Source organism: Grampus griseus (assembly GCF_964374135.1).
Source record: "Grampus griseus genome assembly, chromosome: 20".
Classification (NCBI taxonomy): Eukaryota; Metazoa; Chordata; class Mammalia; order Artiodactyla; family Delphinidae; genus Grampus; species Grampus griseus.
This window is the reverse complement of record NC_139014.1, coordinates 28,316,041-28,343,979: the sequence shown is the minus strand read 5'-3', so window position 1 is coordinate 28,343,979 and position 27,939 is coordinate 28,316,041. Positions and strand designations below refer to the sequence as shown.

General features: G+C 36.9%; 1 protein-coding gene across 1 annotated transcript in view; it reads left to right on the top strand.

The window, feature by feature from the left end:
• BRIP1 (BRCA1 interacting DNA helicase 1) overlaps positions 1-27,939 on the top strand; it is a gene marked incomplete at its 5' end in the record, with an annotated part of 197,017 nt that overhangs the window by 116,519 nt on the left and 52,559 nt on the right.

Below are 27,939 nucleotides of genomic sequence, written 5' to 3'. Positions count from 1 at the left end.
TCTTAAGAACTTCTGCTCTTTTTTATTCACTCATTTGTTTATTCCTTCATTAATGTATTCATTTGACAAACATTTATTGGGCACATACTGTATTCTGGGTAGAGAATTCAAATGACTTGGCCAAGGTCATATGTTTAATTAGTGAATGTACATGCCTTAGAACTCTTGATTTTCTAGTCCAGTTCTGTCTTCGTAATAGTATTTCTAGAGTTTGATATATGAACTATAGTTGATCTGATAAAATTAATTTGATCCATTACTTTTTGTTTAGAACAATATGCACATGTGTACAAATACCTGCATATTGGTATATTTCCGTTTTTATATTTGCTTTGCACATTTGGCTTTGCTTGTGAGCTAAACTGTTATTGTTAGGAAGATAGATACAAGAGGTACGCTGAAGGAATAGGTTGAAAAGCTGCTTTAATGAGTAAGTGATCAAATATTCTGAAAAATAGAGTAATTGGAAAGTAGCTATTTAAATAACCATTTTTTTGCTTTGTTTTGTTTTATATGCATGTATGGAGTCATGTATACCCTTCGTCTATACATGCATACATCTGGCTCCAAAAAAGCATTATAAAAATGTATTGGTTATATGTATAACTGATTCACTTTGCTGTACACCCGAAACTAACACAACATTGTAAACAACTATACTCCAATAAAAATTTTAAAATATATATTTATTGGTTATAATTTTTAAGTGAAAAATCTAGGGAGAATAAGAGAAGTTAAGATTAAACTAGAGTCAAGGATGGCCATGTAACAGTTTGGCAAAGGATCAAGTAATAAATCTGTATTCATTCTAACTGCTTGTGCATCCTTCACTCCCCAACATTGGTTCTAAATTGTATTTTCCTTGAATAAAAGCATAGTTAGAGAAAGCACTTTTGGGGGAATAACAGACAAATTGGTTAAATTTAACTTATGATTAATTTACTATACATTTCCATATTAAAGCAATTTATTTGAACTTGATGTGGGCTAGACAAAGTTGGAGGCTCCAGGCATTCATCTTGGTTACAGTCTTTTAATATCCATTTATAGTTAATCTTTGTAAAAGAGACCAATGGATTTTTCCTTGTGGCTGATACTCTCAGATTGGCAGCTTTTGAATTTAGGTGATTTGGGTATCACCAGTTGGGAAATTACCTTGATGCAACAATTACCCCTAAATACACTCATCAGACAGGCTGTCCCAAAGGTAATGAGACAGAGAAGCTAACAGACAAATTAAGATGCTTGAATCACAAAGTTTATTTAAATAAATTTCAAACACGTACTTAGAAGTAAAAGGAAAGAGTTGAGGGTAAGTTAACACATTTAGGAGAGGATACAAGTGGGTGGTAGGACCACATCACCTAAATCCTGGGTTACACAGTGTTCATATGTCTTGTCTTTCATTCTCTGCCACATCAGCATTTTTTGCTGATACTGTAGCTACAAAGACTAGAAATGAGTTTGAGCAGCTTGGCCCAGTAGATGGAAAGTACTCAAGGCTAATGACACAGGCTTACTTTATTAAAGAAAAGCAGGGGCTAGAGCTAGAGCTCAGAGCTCTAGCCTACCAGTTAGCCTACCGAGCAACTATGGCTTTTATTTGCCTTTCTTGGGGAAGGGGATACATGGGGCCAGGATGGGTTTCAACAATGGGTGGCTGAATTAAGATTTCATGAATAATTGAGTGTTTCATATGCCTCAGATATATTTGGTATATCTTGACTATTTATTGCTTCATGTATATATAGCATATCTTGAACACTTAGTGTCTACTTGATCTAACCATCCCTTTCCATCTGTGTTCATACATATGTGCTGTACTTATTTTATGTTTAACATGTCTTATAGGTTTCCAACTTCTGTCTATAGTTTAAACATCTTACGAGTTTCACATATCCATTTGGTTTCTTGTCTTTTATAATAGAATTGAATATTCTCAAATACTACAACAAATGCAAATTACAGATGTGAATTCCCTCAATTTCTTGCTTTCAATTTTAAGGTGCCAGATTCTCAAGGGTTACCACGTTTTAAAACTCTTTCAGAAAGAAATATGGCATTTTCTATAGGACATAGTAAATGAATAGTTAGAGCCCATACCAGTGCATTGGTATTTACCTTGGTACAAAGTACTATTTTTGAAGAGTTTTTAGAAATAACATTTGCCTTAGTTACCTGTTTTAGATAATGCTAGCTTGAAGATGGTATAACTAGGAAATCATGGTAACATAACAGATCATAAAGGGAAAAATATCATCAAGGAAAAAATTCTACAGATAGCAGCTTAATGTAGAAAAGTCTATTGATTATGTAATTTTTTTAAAAATAGAGTTTATTTTTTTAGAGCAGTTTTAGGTTCACAGCAAAATTGAGTGATCAGTACAGAGAATTTTTGTACTAGTCTCACACATGCATAGCCTAGGACATTATCGATACTCCTCACCAAAATGGTACATTTATTATACCGATGACCTTATATTGACACATCATGATCACCTGAAGTCCATAGTTTAAATTCGGGTTGCTCTTGGTATTATATATTCTATAATACTTATAGAATGAATTTTTATAAATGTGTAATGACATGTTTCCACCATTATAGTATCATACAGAGTAGTTTCACTGCCCTAAAAATGTCCTGTGCTCCTCCTGTTCATTCCTCCCTCCCCCTAACCCTTAGCAATCACTGGTCTTTTTACTGACTTCATAGTTTTGCCTTTTCCAGAATGTGATATAGTTGGAATCATATAATAAGTAGTCTTCTCAGATTAGCTTCTTTCACTTAGCTGTATGCATTTAAGTTTCCTCCCTGTCTTTTCATGGCTTGAATAGCTCATTTCTTTTTAGTGTGGAATACTATTCCATTGTCTGGATGTACCAGTTTATCCATTTACCTACTGAAGGCTTTGGCAGTTACGAATAAAGCTGCTGTAAACATCTGTGTGTAGGTTTTTATGTGGATGTAAGTTTTCAGTTCATTTGGGTAAATATCAAGGAGCATAATTGCTGGATCATATGGTAAGCGTATGTTTGGTTTTATAGGAAACTGTGAAATTGTCTTTCAGTGTCTGTACTATTTTGTATTCCCACCACATCCTTGTCAGCATTTGGTGTTGTCAGTGTTTTAGATTTTGGTCATTCTAATAAGTGTGTAGTGCTACCTTGTTTTTTTTGATTTGCAATTCCCTGCTGACCTAAAATGTGGAACATCTTTTAATATACTTATTGGCCATCTGTATACTTCTTTGGTGAGGTGACTCTTCAGATCTTTGGCCCATTTTTCAATTGGATTGTTTTCTTATTGTTGAATTTTAGGAGTTCTTTGTATACTTTGGATAATAGTTCTTTATCAGATGTGTCTTTTGCCCAGATGTGTATTTTCTCCCAGTCTGTGGCTTGTTTTCTCATTCATTTATTAAATACTGTTTCTACTGTTAGCTTTGGTTTGGTCCTCATCTCTAAATAAAATTATTCTTAACTGATCTTTCTCCCTTCAGTCTTTCCCTCACCAGTTTTTCCCCCATATTGATCATCATATTACTCTCCTTTTTAACCCTCAGTAAACCAGTAAAAAGTCATAACCATTTTCATTTTTCTTTTTTATATTTTAAGTCATTATAGGAATAATTTATAGAAGAAACAAAAGAATAGTAAAAAACAAAAGCCAACATTATTAGAAACTAAAGAGGTTAGACATAAAATCTCTTTGTAGCAAGTAAATTTTGGTGTATTAATATAAAAAAATCAAAGAGTAATGTCAGGTGTCTTTTTAGCAACAATGAGATGGGAAGAGACAGTCAATGTTGCTGTCACAAAATATTGTCATGAAGTCCTTCCTGCTGAGTAATTAACTGGATGAGAATACCATTGTTTCTTCTTGTCCTTAGATATGTATTGATCGCATATCAATTCTTGAATTTGAGAAGTTTTGTGCAGTATATTGTTATCTGAAGATTCATAGTCTGAGCTTTCACTTACACCATCCAATTTCACCATTGTCACTAGAACTGTAGTGTTGCTCTGACTCTTTTGTCTTCTTATTCATCTAATAATTATGATATATCTTCCTTTGTTGATTTCCTTTTCTTTGCTGTTGTGGACATAAATGAAAAATTTTCAGTTCTCAACACTTCAGTGAAAGGTAAAAACAGCTTACAAATATGGTGTCCTCAGTTTTCTTTTCTACTTTCTGGAAAGATGATGCAATACTTTGAACAATACTGTAAGAAGAAAGAATGGCAGATAATTATTGCATCATCCTAGGTGACTCCATCATTCTTCTATTATTTTAGTTTTTTTAGAATTATTAGGAATAATTTGATCAGTAATAATGGGTAATGGTGGAATTATTTGTAGGATATTGAAACAGCTGAATGTTTCAAGATGTAGGAAAAGTAATGTCAGTAAGATCCCATAATTTCTTAGAATTATAGAAGAGTTCAGTTAACCCATGTGGTAATTGCAAGATACAGTAGGTTTTATCCTATTTTATTAAAGTACATTTTCTCTTGGTTTTTTTTGGAAGTGTGCTAAGAGAAAAAAGTGATGAAATATCTTTACAAATAGTTAGAAATGTTCAGAAATGAAAAATGGATCCATTGGACCCTAATGGTATACCAAGGGTTAAAAACCTTTAATAATTCCCTGTTTTCTTTTCTTTAATAAACTTATTTATTTATGGCTGTGTTGGGTCTTCGTTGCTGTGCGCGGGCTTTCTCTAGTTGCGGTGAGCGGGGGCTACTCTTTGTTTCCGTGCATGGGCTTCTCATTGTCGTGGCTTCTCTTGTTGTGGAGCACGGGCTCTAGGCGCGCAGGCTTCAGTAGTTGTGGCACGTGGGCTCAGTAGTTGTGGCTTGCGGGCTCTAGAGCTCAGGCTCAGTAGTTGTGGCACATGGGCTTAGTTGCTCCGCGGCATGTGGGACCTTCCCAGGCCAGGGCTCAAACCCATATCCCTTGCATTGACAGGCAGATTCTTAACCACTGTGCCACCAGGGAAGCTCCCCCCCCCCCCACCAGTTTTCTAAAAGAAAATCCTTTGCATTTCCTGGAAGCCTTAGTTATTTTTCAGCCTTATGCCTAGAACTCCCCCATCCTATATATACTCTTTTTTAAGGCATATTGTTTTATTATGAGTGCTTTCAGCTGCCGTGTATTTTCATACCTAAAAAAAAGTGGTAGGCAGAGTTCTAAGATGGCCCCCCACAATTCCTGGCCCCTGGTGTACACACTCCTTCCCTCATTTATTCAATCAAATACTAATCTAGGTACTGTGAAGGGATTTTGCAAATGAAATTAGTTGACTTTAAAATAGGGAGATTATTTAGCTGTCTCTTATATAATCATATGAACCCTTTAAAAGCAGAGAGTTTTCTGAAGCTGGTTGCAGAAGAGAGTGTCAGAGGCATGACATCTAGCTGGTCGGGAAGAAAGCAGCATCCATGTTGAACTGACTGGTGGGAGGGTGGGGCACATAACAAGGAATTGCAGGTGGCCTCTATGAGCTGAGAGCAGTCCCAGCCAACGACTAGCAGAAAAATGGGAGCAATTGTCCTACAGCCAGTAGGAAATAAATTTTGCCAATAACCAGTGACCTTGGAAAAGAGCCCCAAGTCCCAGATAACTGTAGCCCTGGCCAACAACTTAATTTTAGCCCAGTGAGACCCTGAGCAGAGAATCCAGTCTGTTTTGCTATGCCTGGACTTCTGACCTACAGAAACTGAGATAATAAAATGGGTGTTGTTTTTATGCTGCAGCATGGATGAACCTGGAGGACATTATGCTAAGTGAACTTAGCCAATCACAAAAAAATAAACACTGTATGATTCCATTTGTGTGAGAGATCTAGAGTAGTCAAATTCATAGAGACCAAATGTAGAAGGGAAGTTGCCAGCGGCTGGGGGAAGAAGGGAGTTGTTTAATGGATATGGTTTCAGTTTTGCAAGATGAATAGAGTTTTGGAAATTGGTTGTACAATAGTGTGAATATACATAACACTACTGAACTATACACTTAAAAATGGTTAAGATGGCAAATTTTATGTTATGTATATTTCACCAAAATTTTAAAAATTATTTCAAAAAGTGGGTCTTGTTTTAAGGCACTAGATTTGTGGATAATTTGTTATGCAGCAGTAGTGTTCATAGTGTTGTGTCTGCTTGAAATCCACTCGCTGACTCTTTTATTATCCAGAAATTTTATACTCTATCCAGCTCAAAGGTTTACTCTATTAAACCATCCTTAACCCTCAGGCAAAGTTAGTCACTCTTTCCTCTGCCTAACCATATACATCTATAATAGTGCTTACCACATTGTATTTTAAGCATTTTTCTTTTAGGTCTTCTCCACTAGGTTGTGAAGTGGTGTTTTTTCCAAAGCATTTCACCTTCAAGTTTTATAATGACAGGTTTACAACAGATTCAGGTTGGCAATACCTGGAAGTAGTAGGTTTTAGGAAACATTGTAGTGGTTGCTTATTACTCATTTTCTTTTCTCAGCCTGGATTCTACCTTAGATTCTAATAGTGTAGGAGCACTGACCTTGTTTGGTTTACTTTAATTATTAGCCTTTTAACGAAGGGATAGAAAATGAGTTGCTTCCCCACCCCCACACACACTTTTAAACTACAGTCAATCTACTCAGGTAAGAAATGAAACATATAAATGAATTTGTGTGAATAAATTTATTGATTCGGATTTTAGCCAACATTTATTAAGCCAACAGTTCTTGACTCTAAAGTAGCAAAACTGGTTAAATACATACTTTTTAACCAGATGGTTACTTCAGACATTGATGAACCAACTATGTTGATCAATCAACAGAAATTCAGAATTCATGTTTTAAAGAGTTAAGAATTTGTTCCGTGCATAAATAGCTATTGGGTTCTTAGTATCTTCTTTTCAAGAGATTTCAACAAAGTAGGTGCGGGAATGTATGAGTTATTTCTGAAATGCTGTTTTCTTTGAAAATTTTTACAATGTAAGTATTGTATGTTTTTATTAAAATATATCAATAAATGACTCCAAATAAGCATATCAGTATCAGTAGTGCAGCTGTAACATTTTCATAGTCCTCATTCTCTTAACAGATTTGTGAGAGGGAATATTCCTTGTCAGAGACTGTATGACCTTTCATTTCCATATAGATAGCCAACTACTACAAGTGATCTTACTTTCACTTCAGGACAGTATTCCTCCATATTAGTCTTCCTAGTATATTACTGACTGCATGCATATTCATTGAATGTTTGATCCTGAGCTATAACCCAGCCTCTCTTGAGATATCACCAAATAGTTAGAGTATAGGAAATTGTTTCAATAGAAATTAATATTTTTGGTTTTCTCATGTTTTAGATATGAATACAGCAAGAATTAAGGATGTACCCATTTCTCCTTTAAAATGTTATAAAATACACTACCACTTATTTTCCATGTTTATTACTATTTAAAAGGAACTGTGTATCAGGTGCCAAAATTTATACATATGGATACATATCAACTGAATAAAAGAAAGTAGGTATTTCTTAAATATTAGTACCTCATGAAATGAATGTGAAGAATCATCTTCAGATGGAAAAGTGTGACAGGTTTTACCTATGAAATAAATTATGTGAAAAAGATTACAAAAGATGGTAGTCTGTTTAGGCAGCCTATTAAAAGCATTAAGACTTGAGTACTGGCTATTAAAGTGAGTAAATGGCAATATTATAAAGTTAAACACATGCGAAAAAACATTTTCCAGAGGACTGGGATTGTAACAATACCATTAATGAGGGCAAAGAGGTCTTAATGCAGTTTGCACTTTCTAAAGTTTCAAAAAGAGCCTTTGAGTTAGTGCATTATTAATGTACTGAACATCTGGAACTGTGTAAAACCTATAGACATTGAGCAAATGCAGGATTTCCCCACTAGGTTGCATTCTAACGTACTGCCTCCCTAGTGAGAAACTGGTTTTAAGAAGTTTTAAAATGACAATATCCAGATAAGGCATAAACATTCCAAAGTGTCTTTTAATTTTTGAGATCTGACTCAAAAAAAAAATTCTGAAGTTATCAAATCTAAGTGATGTGAACATCAGTTAGTAGATTAAACCATCTGATCACTATATGTAGGCTAGTCTCTGTATGTGAATAGTATTTGCTCTTTATGATCTAAACAAACTATTTTATAACAGAGATACCTCACACTTTTCATATATGTAAATCCTAAAACCTGAGAGATGGTTCTGTGTCAGTGTACTTTCTTCAAGTTATTTGATTTTTAGGTGCCTAGTTGGGATACTTAAGAAAATTTTAGAAGTTGAGATATGTGTGTGTGTGGTTTTTTTGTATGAATTTTCTGGCAAGGGGGAAATAATTAAGATGTATAGATGTGCAATTTGAGTGTCACCTGTAATGAGAATGGAAAAGCTATAGACCTAAATTTTTTTTTTTTACTTAAAACTGAGAATTTGCCACAGACCATTTTCACCAAAATAATTGGTATGTTTTTGCTGTAGAGCTATACTCTAGATTTGCATGTAGCCCTTGTATAATCCTGAACAGAAGGCTTTTAAGTTACTTTAAAAAAATCTTCACTGAAACAGTTAAAATAAACACATTGTGTTCTGTGGGAATGTTGTCTCATAGTTACCAAATTCCCCTACCCCTTTTTCACAGTGTTCCTTGTACCTCCATACCTGAACTAAAACCTGGATATACCCAGAGGACATGTCATTTTCTTGTCAACACTTTCATGTTGTGACCACTTTTTTCTCTCTAGTACCTCAGGTTTCGTATCCTATTTACTCTCCATTGCTCTTTCTAAACCTTAACCTCTCCACCTTTTTCTGAAGGAAAGAAGGAAGGAAGGAAAGAAGGAAAAAGAGAGAGAGAAACTCACTAAAAAAAAAAGCTCTGGTCTCTGAGCTCATGTCTTTTAATCGTGTCATTCTTTCCCCTTCATCTTTACTGACATCTTACAAATCACATGAATACTCTTATTTTATTATGGACTTTGGCACCTGATTTTACAGGGGTTTTTTTTTTCCACCTTACTCCCCTCTCTGACCTTCCGTTCTTTTGACTCTCTGACCTTCCATTCTTTTGAATCTTCCTTTTTTATTCATTTATTAAATTAGTTCAAATATTTGTTGCCTACTTTCTGTGTGTCAAGGTACTGTTCTAGGTACTGGACAGTCAGCAGTGAGCAAAACAAACAAAAATCATTGTCCTTATGGAGGTTATATTCCAGGGGTGAGAGACAGAAAATAAACCAGACACATAGAAAGGTACTTATATATTAGATGGTGTCATGGACTCAATGTTTATGTCCCCCTACCCCCAAATTCATACATTGAAACCCTAACCCCCAGTGTGGCTGTGTTTGGAAATGGGGTCTCTAAGGAAGTAATTAAGGTTAAATGAGGTCATAAGGGTGGGGCCCTGATCTGATAACATTAGTGTTCCTATAAGAAGACATACTAGAAATCTTGCTGTCTTCCAACAACATGAGCACAGAGGAAAAGGTGTGTGAGGATTCAGTGAGGTGGCCATCTGCAAGCCTGAATGAGAGTCTCACCAGGAAATGAATCAGCCAGCACCTTGATCTTCGACCTCCCAGTGTCCAGAACTGTGAAAAATAAATTTCTGTTTAAGCCACCCCATCTGTGGTATATTTTTTTCCAACTTTATTGAGATATTATTGTTACATATGTAAGTTTAAGTTGTACAGTGTGATGAGTTGATACGTGTATATATTGTGAAACAATTATGTGGGGTTTTGTTCGTTTTTGCTTTTTGTTAGTTTTTGTTTTTGTTTTTTTTAATGGTAGCCTGAATGGACTAGTACGGATAATGGTAAATGCTGTATAGAAAAATAATGCAAAGAAGAGGGAAATGAGACTCCTGGGGGAGTGGATAGAGGTAGTTTCAAATTTTATGGTTCTGGAAGGCCTGGCAGAGAAGGTGACATTGAGTAAAGGCCTATGGGGGAAGAATATTCAGGCAGAGGGAACATGGTAGGAGAGTGTCTGGTTTGTTTGACCAACAGGAAGGCTACCTGGGCTGAAGCAGAGTAGGAGTGGGGTGAGAGGTGTAGCAGAACATGAGGTCAGAGAAGTAGCTATGGTAAAATCATGCTACAGTAGGGATTTGGATTTTATTCTAATGCAATAGGAAGCCATTGGAGGCTTTAGACTTAATTTTAAAAGGATTGTGCTGGCTGCTATATGGAAATGGACTGTAGAGAGTACAAGAAGCAGCATGTGACTGTGTAGGAGTTGACTGTAATAACTCATGTGAGAGATGGTGGTGGCCTGGACCACTGTGGTAGCGGTGTTTGGAGTCTAGGTATCATTTGAAAGTAGTGCTGGCAGGAATTGCTGATGGATTGGATGTGCAGTGTGATAGAAAGAGAGGGAGTAAGATTTTCTTGCTGGGCTTTTTTCTTTATCTGTACTCTACTGCTGGTCAGTCTCATCTATGTTTATTCTTTTAGTTATATCTATTTGTCTTGGTTTCCCAATTTATAATTCACTTCTGACTTTTCCTCTTTTAAGTACCGTAGTCAAGAGAAAAAACACCTTTTTTGTGTCTCCTCTACTTTCAGTAATCTACTACAACACAGCTTCACTTCTGATACCTGATGTGTGGATTTCCATGCATTAAACAATTCTGTGACACCAGCTGGGTGTCCTACATTTTAACTCAGTTATGACAATATCTACCTAGAGCACAGCATCAGATACCAGAGGTTAAGAGCTTCATCCCACAAGGCTGCCCCCACTTCGGACACCAATCTCATGTCCAGGTTGTTACCTTTGTGTCTGACTGACTGGCTATAAGTTAGAAGTTCCCACAACTCCCTTCTCAAGTTCAATTAATTTACTAGAGTGGTTCACAGAACTCAGAGAAACATTGACTTACATTTACCAGTTTAATATAAAGGATATTATAAAAGATATAGATGAACAGCCAGATGAAGTATATAGGGTGAGGTCCGGAAGGGTCCCGAGCACAGGAGCTTCTGTCCCTGTGGAACTGGGGTATACTACCCTCTGGCATGTGGTTGCATTCACCAACCCAGAAGCTCTCTGAGTTACATTCTTTTTGGGTTTTATGCAGGCTTCATTACATAGGTACAATTGGTTAAATCATTGGCCATTGGCAGTTGACTCAACCTCTAGCCCCTTTCCCCTCCCTGGAGGTTGGGGGTGGGGTTGAAAATTTCATATGGTTGGTTTCTGAAAAGAGTTCCCGACTCTGTTCCAGCCTGTGCAACGTCTGTGTATGTGTGTGTGTGTGTGTGTGTGTGTGTGTGTGTGTGTGTGTGTGTAAGTGTAAGCTTCCCTACACCAACAAGCAATTCTTAGATGCCAGCAGGATGTCCAAGATTCAACTCAATTCTGACACTATCTACCCAGAGATAGAATCAGATTCCACAGGTAAAGGGCTCATTCCCACAAGACCACCCTCTACTTCAGACACTAGTTGCAAGCCCAGATTGTTACCTATACTTCTGACAGACTGGCTGTAAACCAGAGGTTCCCACGACCCACTCCTTGGGTTCAGTTAATTTGCTGGAACAGCTCACAGAATTCAGGAAAACTCATTTACTCACTAGGTTACCAATTTATTATAAAAGAATATCAATCAATAGCCAGATGGAGAGATACGCAGTGCGAGGCTCTGAACAACCGAGAGGGTGAGACTGGTAGTTTCATACCGCTAATCAGGTGGTTGGCTCCATTGACAACTAGTCCGCATCCTAAACTGTTTTGCTAAAGTCACCTCATTAGTATAACAAGACATCTTTATCACTCTCAACACTTAGGAAATTCCAAGGATTTGGGGAGCTGTGAGCCAGGAATGGTAGATGAAGACCAAATATATATGAGCAATATATTTTGGTTACCTGAATGACGAAATGTCACTGTTGTGGCCTCTCCCGTTGCGGAGCACAGGCTCTGGACGTGCAGGCTCAGTGGCCATGGCTCACGGGCCTAGCCGCTCCGCGGCATATGGGATCTTCCCAGACCAGGGCATGAACCCGTGTCCCCTGCATTGGCAGGCAGACTCTCAACCACTGTGCCACCAGGGAAGCCCTGTAACTTGCTTTTTTAACTCAACATCTATAGATCGTGTTCATCCTTGTTGCTACATGTGTTAACTAATTTATTCATTTATGCTACTGTTAACTAATTTGTTCATTTTTACTACTGTGTAGTATTTGTCTTTGCATGTGTGGGTGTGTTTATATTTTTTCAATTTACAAAATGGTGGTAAAATATACATAACCTAAAACTTGCTGTTTAGCCATTCAGTGTCATTAAGTAGATTTACAATGTTGTACAACTATCACTACTATCCATTTCCAAAACATTTTCATCATCCCAGTCAGAAATTATGTATTCACTAAACAGTAACTCCTCATTCTCCCCTCGTCGTTCCCCGCCCCCCACCCCACTGTCCCTAGCAACTCCTATTCTACTTACTTTCTCTATGAATTTGTCTATTCTAGGTACCTCATAAAAATGAAATCATACTACATTTGTCCTTTTGTGTCTGGCTTATTTCATTTACCATAATGTTTTCAGGGTTCATCCACATTGTACCGTGTATCAGGATTTCACTCCTTTTTATGGCTGAATATTATTTCATTATATGTATTTACTACTTTGTTTATCCATTCATTGTTGACGGATGCTTTCGTTGTTTCCACCTTTTTGCTATTGTGAATAATGCTGCTATTAATATTGATGTGCAGCTATCTGTTTGAGTCCCTGCCTTCAGTTCTTTTGGTGATATACCTAGCAGTGGAAATTGCTGCTGGATCATATTGTAATTTTATGTTTATAAGAACTGACAAACTATTTTCCATAGTAGCTATACCATTTTACATTTTCACCAGCAATGTATGAATATTCCAATTTTTCCACATCCTTTCCAACACTAATTTTCTGTTTTTTGGATAGCAGCCTTCCTAAGGAGTTTGAGGTGGTATCTCATTGTAGTTTTGATTTGCATTTCCCTAATGATTAATGAAGTTGTGCATCTTTTCATGTGCTTATTGGCCATCTGTATACCTTCTTTGGAGAAATGTCTATTCAAGTCCTTTGCCCATTTTTGAATTGGATTATTTGTTTTTGAGTTGTAGGAATTCTTTCTGTATTCTGGATATTAATCTCTTAACAGATAAATGACTTGCAGATATTTTTCCCATTCTGTGGATTACCTTTTCACTTTCTCGATAGTATGTTTTGATGCACAAAAATTTTTTAATTTTGATCAAGTCCAATTTTTTCTTTTGTTACCTTTGCTTTTTGGTGTTGTATCCAAGAAATCATTGCCAAATCCAGTGTCCTGAATATTTTGCCCTATTTTTTTTTCAAATAGTTTTATAGTTTTTAGGTCTTATACTTTGGTAATTTTGAGTTAATTTATATATGGTATAGGCAAGGGTTAACTTAATTTTTTTTTTTTTTTTTGGTATGTGGCTATCCAGTTTTCCCAGCATCATTTGTTGAAAAGACTTTTTTTCCCCCATTGAATGGTCTTGGCACCCTGGTTGAAAATCAGTTGACTGTATATTCGAAGGTTTATTTCCGGGCTCCCTATTCTTTCCTTTGGTCTATATGTTTGTCCTTATGCCAGTCGTACACTGTTTGATTGCTATATCTTTGTAGTAACTTTTGAAATTTGGAAATGTTAGTCCTTCAACTTTGTCCGTTTACTTTCAAGATTGTTTGGGCTATTTGGGATCCCTTTTTATTTCATATGAATTTTAAGATATGTTTTTCTCATTCTGCAAAAAATAAAAGGTTGTTATTTTGGTAAGGATTGCACTGAATCTGTAAATTGCTTTGGGTAATATTGTCACATTAACAATATTAAATGTTCCAGTCCATGAACATTGGATGTCTTTCCATTTATTTATGTTTCTTTAATTTCTTTCAACAGTTTTGTAGTTTTCAGTATACAAGTCTTTTATCCCTTGGTTAAATTTATTCCTAAGTATTTTATTCTTTTTGATGATATTGTGAATGGAATTTTTTTTCTAGAAATTTCCTTTTATAGTTGTTCATTGTTAGTATATAGGAATAAAACCAATTTTTGCATGTTGATTTTGTATCATGCAACTTTACTGATTTCATTTATTAGCTCTAAAAACCGTGATTTTGTTTGTTTTTGTGTGTGTGTGTGTGTGTATTCTTTAGTGTTTTACTTCTTCCTTTCCAATTTGAATACCTTTTATTTTAGGGGAAAAGCTTTCAGTTGTTCACCACTGAGTATGATGTTTGAAGTGGGCTCTTCATATACGACCTTTAATATGTTTAGGAAGTTCCCTTCCATTCCTAGTTTGAGTGTGTGTGTGTGTGTGTGTGTGTTTAATCATGAGAGGGTGCTGAATTTTGTCAGATTATTTTTTTGCATCAATTGAGATGATCATGTGGGGTTTTTTTCTTCATTCTATTAATGTAGTGTAATACACATTGATTGATTTTCATGTGTTGAACAACCCCTGAATTCCAGGAGTAAATCCCAATTGGTCCTGATGTATAATACTTTTGGTATGTTGCTGAATTTTGTTTGCTAGTATATGTTGAAGATTTTTTTAAATCAACTTTTAAATTTATTTATTTTTTGGCTGCGTTGGGTCTTCATTGCTGCCCGCAAGCTTTCTCTAGTTGCAGCAAGTGGGGGCTACTCTTCGTTGCAGTGTGCAGGCTTCTTATTGCAGTGGCTTCTCTTGTTGTGGAGCACAGGCTCTAGGCGCGTGGGCTTCAGTAGTTGTGGCGCGTGGGCTCAGTAGCTATGGCATGAGGGCTCTAGGGTGCGGGTTTAGTAGTTGTGGCACACGGGCTTAGTTGCTCTGCGGCATGTGGGATCTTCCTGGACCAGGGATCATACCCGTGTCCCCTGCATGGGCAGGAGGATTCTTAACCACTGCACCACAGGGAAGTCCCATATGTTGAAGATTTTTGCAGTGATATTTGTAAAGGATACTTGTCTGTAGTTTTCTTTGCCTGAATGTCTTTGTCTGCCTTTTGTATCAGGGTAAGTCTGGCCTCTAGAATGAGTTAGGAAATGTTCCCTCCTTTTCATTTTTTTGAAAAAGTGTGAGAAGGATTGATATTAACTCTTCTTTAATATTTGATGGAATTCATCAGTGAAGCCATCTGGTCTAGAGCTTTGTTGGAAGGTTTTCGATTACTGATTCAGTCTCCTTACTTGTTATGTCTATTCAGATTTTCTATTTTCTTCATAATTCAGTTTTTTTTTAGACTTATGTGTTTATAGAAATTTATCCATTACATCCAGATTATTAACCAATTTGGTGGCATACAGTTGTTCATAATATTGTCTTATAATCCTTTTTATTTCTGTAAAGTTGCTAGTAATATCTCCACTTTCTTTTGTGGTTTAAGTAATTTGAGTCTTCTCCTTTTTTTCCTTAGTCAGTCTAACTAAATATTTGTCAGTTTTGTAACTTTTATTTGTCTATTTTTTCTATTCTCTATTTTATTTACTCTGCTCTTTCTTTTATCTTTCTGCTAGTTTTCAGCTTAATTTGCTATACTGTAAAATGTACAGTTAGGTATTTGAGATCTTTCTTTTTTTTAATGTTTGCATTTGCAGCTAATATATCTTTCATAGCACTGTTTCACTGTATCTCTAAGTTATGGTATGTTTGTATTTTTGTTTTCATATGTATCAAGGTATTTTCTAATTTTCCTTGTGATATTTGGTTTGATCCAGGGATTGTTTAAGAGTGTGTTGTTTATATTGTATAGCACAGGGAATTATAGCCATTATCTTGTAATATAATGGAATATAATCTGAAAAAATATTGAATCACTATGCTTCACACCTGAAAGCAATATAATATTGTAAATCAACTATACTTCAATTTAAAAAAAGAGTGTGTTGTTTAATTTTCATTTATGTGTGAATTTTCCAGTTTTCTTTGTTATTGATTTCTATTTCATTTCATTATAGTCAGAAAAACCACTCAATCCTTTTAAAATTTGACTTGTATTGTGGCCTAACCTATGGTCTATCCTAGAGGATGTTCTACACACACTTGAGAAGAATGTGTATTCTGCTTTGTTAGGTGCAGTGTTCTATATATGTCTGTTAGGTCTAATTAGTTTATGGTATTTTTCAAGTCCTCCTTTCCTCATTGAATTTCTGTCTGGTTGTTTTTTCCATTATTGACATTGGGATATTAAAGTTTCCTACTATTATTATAAAACTATATTTCTCTCTATTCTGTCAGTTTTTGTTTTATATATTTTGGGGCTCTGTTCTTATGCATTTCTATGTTTATAATTATTATATCTTCATGAATTGACACTTTTTCAATATATAATATTATTCTTTGTCTCTAACAGTTTTTGACTTAAAGTCCATTTTTTATGGCTTTGTGTTACTGTCTAGCATCTTTTGATTTCAACTGAGGGACTCCCCTTAGCATTTCTGGTAAGGCAGCTCTAGTGGTGATGAACTCCCCCAGCTTTTGTTATTCTGTGAAAGTGTTTCTCCTCCTCCTCCTCCTCCTCCTCCTCCACCTGTCCCCTTCCCTTCCCCTCTATACTCCTCCCCCTCCCATCTTTCCTTCATTTTATTTTTTTTATTTTTTATTTTTTGCTGTACGCAGGCCTCTCACTGTTGTGGCCTCTCCCGTTGCAGAGCACAGGCTCTGGACGCGCAGGCTCAGCGGCCATGGCTCACGGGCCCAGCCGCTCCGCGGCATGCGGGATCTTCCCAGACCGGGGCACGAACCCATGTCCCCTGCATCAGCAGGTGGACTCTCAACCACTGTGCAACCAGGGAAGCCCTTTCCTTCATTTTTGAAGGGCAGTTTTACTGGACATAGTATTCTTGGTAGGTAGACTTTTTTTTTCCCTTTCAACACTTTGAATATATCATCCCACTCCTTTTTTGCTTTGCTCTTACTGCTTTCAAAATTCTCTCCATCTTTGATTTTTGACAGTTTGTTTATAATGTGTCTCAATGTAACCTTCTTTGGATTCACCTTTTTCGCTGTCTGTTGGCTTCTTGAACCTGGATATCCATTCCCTCCCTCCACCCTTTTTAGGAAGTTTTTGGCTACTATTTCATTAAATAAATTTTGTACCTTTCTCTCACTTTTTTCACCTTCTTAGACTGCCATTTGTGTATATTTGTCTGCTTGAGGGTGTCCTATAAATCCTCCACGCTTTCTTCATTCTCTTTTCTTTATACTTGTCTGACTGGATCATTTAAATGACCTGTGTTTGAATTCACTGATGCTTAATTTGATTGACCATGCTGCTGTTGAACCCCTCTAGTGAGTTTTTTATTTCAGTTACTGTATTCTTCAGCTCCAAAATTTTTGTTTGGCTCTGTGTTTTGTCTCTTTTTTTGAAATTCTCATTTTGTTCATGTATCATTTCCCTGAGCTTGTTGAGCATCTTTATGATGGTGATTTTAAATTCTTTTTCACGCAATTCATATACCTCCATTTCTTTATGGTGGATTCCTGGAATTTATTTTGTTCCTTTGATTGGGCCATTTTCCCATTTCTTCATGTTCCAGATAACTTTGGGTTTGTATCTACACATTTGGAAAAACAGCCACCTCTCCCAGTTTTCTATGAACTGGCTTTGTACAGGGAAAGATCTTCACCAGTTAACTCAGCTGCAGATTCTGGAGGCCTCTCAAACCTTTTCTGTGGATGTGCCTTCTCTTGACTTGAGTGTGTAGATTCCTGATTAGAAGGATATTCCAGTTTTTTTTTTTCCAAGAACTTGTAATTTTTTGTTCCCTCTGGGTTTTGTCTGTGGTACTACAGATTCTCTGGAACTGCTGCAAGCCACCCAGCTCTCTTTTGTTCTCTGCAGGCCTTTAGAGTATGCCAGGTCCCATGAGCTCTCTGAGTTAAGCAAGCAGAAACTAGTCCCTCAGGACACACCCCCACCCCCACCCCTACCCCCCAAAAAGTGGAATGTTGTACATTCTCCACTCTTCTCTTCTCCTCATCCAAGGTAGAGGCCGCCAAGCTGTACTGGCCTCTTTCTCCTAGTCCTCTGGAGTGGCAGCAAGCTGCTCAGCTCTCTTTTGTTCTCAGTGGCCCCTTGGCATCTAGAGTATTCTGTATCTTGTCAGTATTCTGAGATATGTGGCACAGAAACCAGTCCCTCAGGCAGCTCCCTGCCTGAACATTGGACATATGGTCCAATAATTTCCATCCTCAGGGAGAAGCTGGGAGTTGGGGATTTTATCACAGTAGTTAAGTGCTGAACCAGGGGAAGAGACTGGCAAATGAGTGCATGCTAGTTTAAACCTTTGCCTTTGTACTCAGCGGCCCCCAACCTGGCAACATTTCCTGTTAGTGCATAGATTCAGGCAAGACAGAAACCAGTCCCCTGGGTAGCCCCCCTAAAAGTCTGCACATTAGACATGTTTCAGTCTCCTTTTAACTCCCTTAGGGAGAAGCTGGGAATTGGAAGCCTCCCAGTTGCACCATGCTGAGCTGGGTGGGGGGACAAAGATAAAAGTTATGCCACAAATTTTCCTACCATCTTCAATGCAGCTGGTTTTATATTCATCTGGGAGGTAGGAACCTCTTAACTGTTTTCTGGATTTCTCACAACAGTAACTGGTCCATGTGTTGTTGAATCAGGGTTTCCATGGAGGCAAGGAGAAGCTGTTGACTTACCCCTTATTGAATTTTTAAAGTGGAGATGTGAGTAGATGAAGTGGTAGGATTTGTATTTTGAAAATATTGCTCTGGCTGAAATGTAAAGACCTAGGAGTGATAGATAAGAAACAGAAAATCCAGTTAGGAACCTACCAGAGTAGTCCTTCAGGAGATTATGACAGCTTAGATTGAACTGGTGGCTTTGGATATGGAGAGTTATTTGGAAGACAAATTAATAAGGCTTGGTAATAGATTGAATATGGGTGATGAGGGGGAGAGGGAATTGTTAAGGATGATTCATTGTTCAAAGCAACTCAGTGGATGGTGATATCCTTTGTTGATAAAATACTAGAATAGTATAAATTTGGTCTTTTATGAAACATTTCAGGTGCCTTTGAAATATCTAACTGGTGAATTTTATTAGGCCATCGGACATATGAATATTCATGTAGAGGAGCAGTTGGGGCTTTAAATACATACAAAATTTGGAGTTTTAGGCTGTGTTTATTCTGCATCTTTAGGTATGTAATATTCTCTCACTATAAGTGCCGTGAAGGCAAGGACTTTTTCTGTCCTGTTCTCTGCTTTATTCTTAGATTTCTGATGTTGTTTCTGGCACATTGTAGGGATTAATATTTTTGTTGTTGTTTTTGTTTGTTTTCTTATCTTCATCCTCTATCGCCACTGTCTTGGTATTACTAAAAACATAAATAAGAAATAGATATTTCATATTTATGTAAGATCACATAATGTATCATCTATATATGAATCATAAATTATATTAATAAAATGAAAACATCAAAACTATCACTTGAGAACTAAATATTACTGTTAAAGTTATCTGGATGCTCCTTCAAATTCCCATCACTTTGCTCACTCCCACAGAATTAATAATTGTCCTAAAGCAGGGGTCCCCAGGCCACAGACCGGTACCAGTCCATGGCCTGTTAGGAACCAGGCCGCACAGCAGGAGGTGAGTGGTGGGTGAGTGAGCAAAGCTTCACCTGTATTTACAGCTGCTCCCCATCGCTCACATTACTGCCTGAGCTCTGCCTGCTGTCAGATCAGTGGTGGCATTAGATTCTCGTAGGAGCGCAAACCCTACTGTGCATGCGAGGGATCTAGGTTGCACGCTCCTTATAAGAATTTAATGCCTGATGACCTGAGGTGGAGCTGAGGCAGAGATGCTAGTGCTGCGGAGCGGCTGCAAATACAGATTATCATTTGCAGAGAGGTTTGACTCCACAGAGACCATAATAAATCAGTTGCTTGCAGACTCATATCAGAAACTTATCAGTAAGTGGCAAGTGACAATTAAGCTGCATCTGGTGGCAGGCTTTATAGTGGCAAGTAAATTGATGTACTTCAATTATACAGCTGCATCTGGTGGCAGGCTTTAAGTCAGAATCCGACACTTATTTTAGTCCACGCATGGCCTGCCCATTATTTTATTTACCACTTCCATTTACCACTCTTTCCCGCGCTGCACTCTTGTCTCAGTCACAGTTTTGGTAAGCCCACAAGCTAACCCTAGCCAAAATGACTAAAAAACAAATGTCACTGCAGAGCTTCTTTGAAAAGGGGGAAAGACCCAATGATGAGACAGCAGAATACTCTAAGACTGCCAACAGAAAGAAAGCTGCATTTGAAAGAAAATACCAAGAATCCAACTTAAATTATGGGTTCATTGCTACAGGTGATTCACATTCTCCAAGCCCGCTTTGTATATAATATGTGGTGACAGGCTATCCAGCGAAGCCATGAAAACTTCAAAACTGCTTAGCCACTTGGAGACCAAGCACCTTGAATTAAAAGACAAGACTTTGGAGTTTTTCAAAAGAAAAAAACGTGAACACGAACAGAAGCAACTGTTGAAGGCCACCACTTCATCAAATATGTCTGCACTGAGAGCATCATTCTTAGTGGCAAACCGCATTGCTAAAGCTAAGAAGCCCTTTACTATTGGTGAAGAGTTGATCCTGCCTGCTGCTAAGGACATTTGTCATGAACTTTTAGGAGAGGCTGCAGTTCAAAAGGTGGCGTGTGTTCCTCTTTCGGCTAGCACCATAACTGGACGAATTGATGAAATAGCAGAGGATATTGAGGCACAGTTGTTAAGATTAATGAATCACCATGGTATGCAGTCCAGGTTGACAAGTCTACCAATGTTGACAGCAAGGCAACATTGCTTGTTTCTGTGCGATATACTTTTCAGAAGGATGTACATGAGAATATGTTATGTGCACTTTTGTTGCCAACCAACACCACAGCTGCAGAACTACTCAAGTCCTTGAATGATTACATATCAGGAAAGCTGAATTGGCCATTTTGTGTTGGTATATGCACTGACAGAGTGGCTGCCGTGACTGGACGGCTTTCTGACTACTCGGGTCAAAGAGGTCACTTCTGAATGTGAGTTTTCGCACTGTGTCATCCATAGAGAAATGCTGGCTAGCCAAAAAATGGCACCTGAATTTAACGTTTTGCAGGATGTGATCAAAATTATCAGCCACATTAAAGTACATGCCCTTAACTCACATCTGTTCGCGCAGCTCTGTGAGTAGATGGACGCAGAGCACACACGTCTTCTCTTATACACAGAAGTGAGATGGCTTTCTAAAGGTAGATCACTGGCCAGAGTTTTTGATTTACGAGAGCCGCTCCAGAGATTTCTTTTAGAAAAACAGTCACCACTGGCAGCACATTTCAGCGACACAGAATGGGTCGCAAAACTTGCTTACTTGTGTGACATATTCAACCTGTTCAGCAAATTTAATCTGTCACTTCAGGGGAGAATGACAACTGTATTCAAGTCGGCAGATAAAGTGGCTGCATTCAAGGCAAAATGGAATTATGGGGGCGACGAGTGAACATTGGGATTTTTGACATGTTTCAAACATTAGCAGAGATTTTGAAAGAGACTGAGCTAGGGCCTTCTTTCTCCCAGCTGGTGCATGACCACTTATCTCAGCTTTCAAAAGAGTTTGAGCATTATTTCCCAACCACAAAAGACCCCCGAACTGGGAAGGAATGGATCTGTGACCCATTTGTGATATAAGCCAGGTGAATCGACTTTGTGCTAGAAGAGAATCAGCTGCTTGAGATCGCAGATGACAGTGGCCTTAAGAGTATGTTTGAGACAACTTCAAATCTCCATACATTCTGGATTAAAGTCAAGGCAGAATATCCTGAGATTGCCACAAAAGCACTGAAAAACCTGCTTCCATTTCCAACATTCTATCTTTGTGAAGCAGGGTTTTCTACAGTGACAGAAACCAAAATGAGATTACAGAGTAGAATGGACATAAGCAACACACTTCAGGTGTCACTGTCCCCCGTCGCCCCCAGATGGGACCATCTAGTTGCAGGAAAACAAGCTCAGGGCTCCCACTGATTCTGCGTTATAGTGAGTTGTATAATTATTTCATTATATATTACAATTTAATAGTAATAGAAATAAAGTGCACAATAAATGTAATGTACTTGAATCATCCTGAAACCATCCCCCCCGCCCCCCCAACCCCCCCAGGTCTATGGAAAAATTGTCTTCCACGAAACTGATCCCTGGTGCCAAAAAGGTTGGGGAATGCTTTCTTAAAGTTTATAATTTTCATTATTTTTTTAAAGTGGCTTTACCACATACACATGTATTCCACAATACATGTATTTCTAAACAATGTTACTTAGTTTTGCTTTTTTTTGAGTTTTTAAAAAATGGCATGATATTATATATAATTTTTACCATTTTGCTTTTTTTAATCCATGACAAGTTCATTTATTTTCATTACTTATTATAATCCATTGTATTCCTATAGCACAATTTACACATTACCGTTAATAAATATTTTTAAGACCTTTCTAGTCTTCTTATTTGTTTTTATGTTCTGCTGTTTAAATAATGCTGCTATTGACATATTGTAGAAAATGACAAGCTGATTCTAAATTTCATATGGAAAAGCAAAGGACCTAGAATAATTACAGTGTTTCTAAGTTATTTTTTTTCCATTTTGTTTTCCTCTTCAACCTAGAATTTTATGGGAGTTTTTTCAGATTTCTATGTAGATAAATTTATTTGTTTGGGTATGAATGACCCTTCTGTTAATATCTATTTCCAGTGAATCTGTATGATTCCAGATTTTTTAAATTTATTGATATGTCCTTTGTGAATTTATGTATATTGTTCCACATGTAAAAGAATTATTATTTTCCATTCAGCACCAAGTTTCCTATATATATTAGAATAAGGTTGATGATTCTTATAAATTTAAATCTTCTATATTCATATTTCATCTAATTCATTTGTAGATATCTTAGGTATGTTGAAGTCCTCTATAGTATTTAGGGAGTTGGTCAGTTTATCATTGTATTTCTTGCCAGTTTTTTCTTTCCATATTTTCAAACTATGTCTTAAGTACATAGAGATTCATGAGTGCTATATCTTGTTGGTGGATGCACTTTTTTTTTTTTTTCGTGGTACGCGGGCCTCTCTCTGTTGTGGCCTCTCCCGTTGCGGAGCACAGGCTCTGAACGCGCAGGCTCAGCGGCCATGGCTCACAGGCCCAGCCGCTCCGCGGCATGTGGGATCTTCCCAGACTGGGGCACGAACCCGTGTCCCCTGCATCGGCAGGCGGACTCTCAACCACTGCGCCACCAGGGAAGCCCGGATGCAATTTTTATGTGTATGGAATATATATCTGTGTTTCTTTTAAAGCTTTTTACTTTGAAGTCTATTTTTTTATGACAGTGATACACCTGATTTCTTTTGATAAATATACGCCTCGCATATCTTTTTCCATATCTTTATTTTCAAGGTTTCTTTGTTGTTTAATTTTAAGTGTCTCTTAAAATATATAGAGACACTTATATATAGCTGGTTTTCTTTTTTTCTCTCCCACTCTCCTTTCCTCCTTCCCTCCCTTCTTCCAAACAATCTGATTGTCTCATTTTTAATAAATGAGTTAACTTTATGTTTGCTTTGATTCTTTGGCGTATTTGGACTTATTTTCTACCATCTTATTTTGTGCGTTCTTTTACCTCTTTTCCCGTCTTGTTTACCTTATTCTATTGACTTGGGTTTTTTGCCCCCCTCCCTTTTTAGTGGTTTGGAAGTTCTGTATCCTATTTATCATTGTTTTAATAAAATATCTTTACTGTGATATAATTTGCATACCATACAATTCACTCATATAAAGTGTATAATTCAGTGGTTTTTATTAGATTTACAAAGTTCACTAATTTTAGAACATTTTCATCACTTTTTTTTTTTTTTTTTTTTGCGATACGCGGGCCTCTTACTGTTGTGGCCTCTCCCGTTGCGGAGCACAGGCTCCGGACGCAGGCTCAGCAGCCATGGCTCACGGGCCCAGCCGCCCTGCAGGATGTGGGGTCTTCCCGGACCGGGGCACGAACCCGTGTCCCTTGCATCGGCAAGCAGACTCAACCACTGCGCCACCAGGGAAGCCCCTTTCATCACTCTTAAAAGAAGCCCCATACTCATTTAATCCCCTGTCTTCCACCACATTTTCTCCTTTCCCCAGCCTTGGGCAACCTCTAATTTACTTTTGTCCCAATGCATTTGCCTATTCTGGAACTTTCATATAAATGGAATTACACAATAGGTGGTCTTTTGTGTCTGGCGTCTTTTAATTAGTATGTTGTTTTCAGGATTCATCCATGTTCTTGCATGCATCAGTACTTCATTCATTTTTATGGCCAAATAATATTACATTGTATGAATATACCATGTTTTACTTATCTGTTAATCAATGGAAAGATATTTGGATTTTTCTACTTTTTGAATGTTATGAATAAGGCTGCTGTGAACACTCATATATAAGTTTTTGTGTGGACATATGTTTTCATTTCTCTTGGATATTTGTTTATGAGTATAATTGCTGGGTCATATGGTAGCTCTATGTTTAACCTTTTGAAGAACTGCTAGACTTCTTTCCCAAGCACCCTCACCATCTTATATTCCTACAACAGTGTATGAGAGTTCTAATTTCTCCATATTCTCACAACGCATTAACAATAGATACAACTGAAGAGCAGATTTCTGAATAAGAGTTCTCCTAGTCATGATCGATATTTTGTCTCTTGCTGCCTCAGCTTTGCTAGAGTTGCCCAAAATATACCTCTGGACCTGGCTCTAAATATACCTTTGGAAAGGGTAATAAGTGTCAGACTGCATTAATTTTTTCTTGAAACAAATTACTTTAATAAGTTCTTAGCTATGTTTAGATAGTTTAAATAGTCTTTCCTTTTTAAATTAAAGCAAATTTGAATGATTTATATAGGGAAAAAATTTTGCCCAAGTTATAAAATTTGCATTAACAATAAAGTTTTTCAGATCTAATGCAAACCTAGAAAAAAGTAGTTTGTTTTTGAGTGGCCCACCTTTCTCCTTTTCGTTGTCTCCTATTCTCCAAATTGTAATCTTATATGTCAGTATTATACCCTGACAATTCAGTTTTTAAAATTTAATAGAATCAAAGAACTTTAAAGCTAAAAGTTCCTTCAGATATGTCAACAAGCTTAACAGCTTTATTTTGCAGGTAAAATTTTTTAAAGACCCAGTAACCTGTGACAGTTTAATCTGTATTTGCTATAGAAGTTTTCTGAAGTGATTGATAGTGCATATCGTACTTTTTAATTGTGATACGCACGATTTATTTACAAACCTGTGACCATTTTCATTGTCCATAAATTTCTGAAGTTCTTAGAATCCAAAATCAGTGGATAAAATGTCTTTTCTTGTAACAAATTTTGAAATATTGCATATATCATTCTTGCTTTAAAATTTTCTAAGCTTTTGTGAACACAAAGTTAGACGTTTTCTAAAGCATGTATAACTCTTTGATATTCTGAATTCTGTTCTGTATAATGGGGAAGAATTCCCTACTGGATTTCTTTGGGGGGAATTTTGTGCATTGAACCAGTTTCTTTCTTATTTCTCAGGTTTCCCTTCTTAAATAGATGTTAGTCTATTAAAATGGACTATATTTTGGAATCATCAACTTAATGGTCTTCCTTAAGTAAAATGTTAGGTACTTCTCCAGATCTTGAATGTTCAAAACATTGAAATTTCTGTTATCTCAGACTCAAGGAAAAAGAGTTGAAATATTATCTGTGTTTTCAGAAAAAGGTATACCACCATTGAATTTCATTCTACTAAGAATCAACAATTATGCAAATTCATGACTCACATCATCTGGTTTTACATCCTTGGGATATTTTTACACTCTTCTAACTGAATTACAGCAGCCAGAACAGACTAAGAATTTGCATGGTTAGAAACTTTGATTCAGAAAGTGCATATTCAAAAAGCAAATTCTAATAGCCAACGTTGAGGCACTCGAAGATTTTTAAATTAATAATATCCCTATGTTTTTTTACCTGTTAACATGGTGTTATGGGGAATTTTTATTTTTATTGATCAGGACACCATGATCAATGTATAATATGCAGTGAACTATTTTACCAATTAGTGATTTTCTTAGTGATTAGTGTGTTCCGGCTGCTATAACAAAATACCACAGACTTGGTAGCATGTAAACAACGGAAACTTATCTCTCACAGCTCTGGAGGCTGGAAGTCCGAGATTAGGGTGCCAGCATGGTTGGGTGAGAGCCCTCTTCCTGTCAGAAGCCAGTGGCTTCTTGCTGTGTCCTCCTGTGGTGGAAGGGGCAAGGGAGCTCTGTGGGATCTTTTTTATAAGAGTACTAATTCCATTTGTGACAGTTCCGCCCTCATGACCTAATCACCTTTAAAGACCCCACTTCCTAATACCTTCATCTTTGGGGATTAGGATTTCAAAAAATGATTTTGGGGCTTCCCTGGTGGCGCAGTGGTTGAGAGTCCGCCTGCCGATGCAGGGGACGCGGGTTTGTGCCCCGGTCCGGGAAGATCCCACATGCCGCGGAGCGACTGGGCGCGTGAGCCATGGCCGCTGAGCCTGTGCGTCCGGAGCCTGTGCTCCGCAACGGGAGAGGCCACAACAGTGAGAGGCCGGCGTACCGCAAAAAAAAAAAGATTTTGGAGGACCACCAACATTTAGACCATAGCAGTGATTTTTAAAAAAATTTGTTTTATAATCTTATTAAGATTATTTCTGAAAATAGATTAGGTAAAATTCTGAGGAAATAAACCGTCTTATAAAAATTAGTTTTTTTCTCTAGAGAATTTGCAGTAATTTCTTGGTGCTTGCCTGTATTGTAATAATTGGTCCATATTGCATAGAATTCTGCATAAAACAAGTAGGTAAAGCAGTTCAGTTTAAATCATAATAATCTCTACTACTGGCTTTTGTCTTTTTTAATTTATTTCAGCTCTTATATTTATTAACTTTTGCTTTCTTTGCATTTTCTGTTTAATTTTCTAGCTTCTTAAAAAGAATGCTTAATTCCAATAGTTTTAAATTTTTTAAATACATTTCAAGTTATAAGCATATTTCTAAGTATTGCCTTTACCTCATCCCACATGTTTCGAATTATGGGTGCTTTTTTATCATTCATACCTAAAGATGTCACGAATTTTATTGTGTTTTCCTCTCTAAACCATATGTTCTTGGGAATTCCCCGGCGGTCCAGTGGTTGGGACTTTGTGCTTCCACTGCAGGGGGCACAGGTTCGATCCCTTGTTGAGGAACTAAGATCCTGCATGCTGTGTGGTGCAGCCAAAAAAATAAAATAAATTTTAAACCATATGTTCTTTTTTGTTGTTATTTATTTTCTTTTTCTTCCAGTTTTATTGAAATATAATTGACATATAACACATATGCTCTTTCAGAATACAATCTTTAGTGTCGGGCTTGTATGTTTGTTTTTTCCCACTAACTTAATATTATTGACTTTTAATCTAAAATTGCATTGTTGTTAGGATATGTGGTTAATCTGATAAGGATTCTTTGAAATTTGTTGAAAGTCCTTTTGTAATCTAGCACGTTTATTTTTGTAAATGTTCCATTTCTGCCTTTATATTTTCTACTTGTTGGCTACCTGAATCTCTGTTTATATATTTACTCAATTCAGTTTATTAATGATGATCAAATTTTAAAACAGCATAGCTGCCTATGGACTAGGTAGAATGATCTTAAAGAATCTTCATTTAAAGTATCTTTAGTTAAAGATATTAAGAACTTCACCTTAGATTTAGAGATAACTTAAAATTTATGAATTTTGACAGAAGTAATTTTTTCCTGCTTTTGAAATCCCTAAGATAGCAATGATAGAAGCAGTAGCAATAGCAGCAGTAATGTTAGTAGTAATAGTAATGGTAA